We start from the raw sequence: 446 nt of genomic DNA on the forward strand, positions 1-446 counted from the left end.
ACTCCCAAAATGCACTTGCCTTGCTTCCCTACGAGGCCACTCTCAAGCCACTCCCACCAGTTACAGAGGGCAGTTAAGTCTAGTCAAGTCAAGTTGGTTTTATTGTCATTTCAATCATGTACAAAACAACATTCCACCGTGGGACAAGTGGTGTTACACATATAAAACCTATAAAAAACAACATTATATAAAAACGACATACGAGACAGGCTACATTTTAGGGCACACACATAACAAACTATACATAAAGTGCAATTACTACTTAAAGTAGAGTATTTAAGACAGACAAGGGACAGGACAGACAACAGACAACAAAAGACAGGGCATAAGTAGTCTCATAAGTAGAGCACTGATTGTTATAAATTAGGTTCACCGTCTTTGGAACTCACTGATTGCTCTGTAGAGTTCACACACAAACAAACAATCACACACACACACACACACAC

The sequence above is a fragment of the Etheostoma spectabile genome, chromosome 9, assembly GCF_008692095.1.
Source record: "Etheostoma spectabile isolate EspeVRDwgs_2016 chromosome 9, UIUC_Espe_1.0, whole genome shotgun sequence".
Classification (NCBI taxonomy): Eukaryota; Metazoa; Chordata; class Actinopteri; order Perciformes; family Percidae; genus Etheostoma; species Etheostoma spectabile.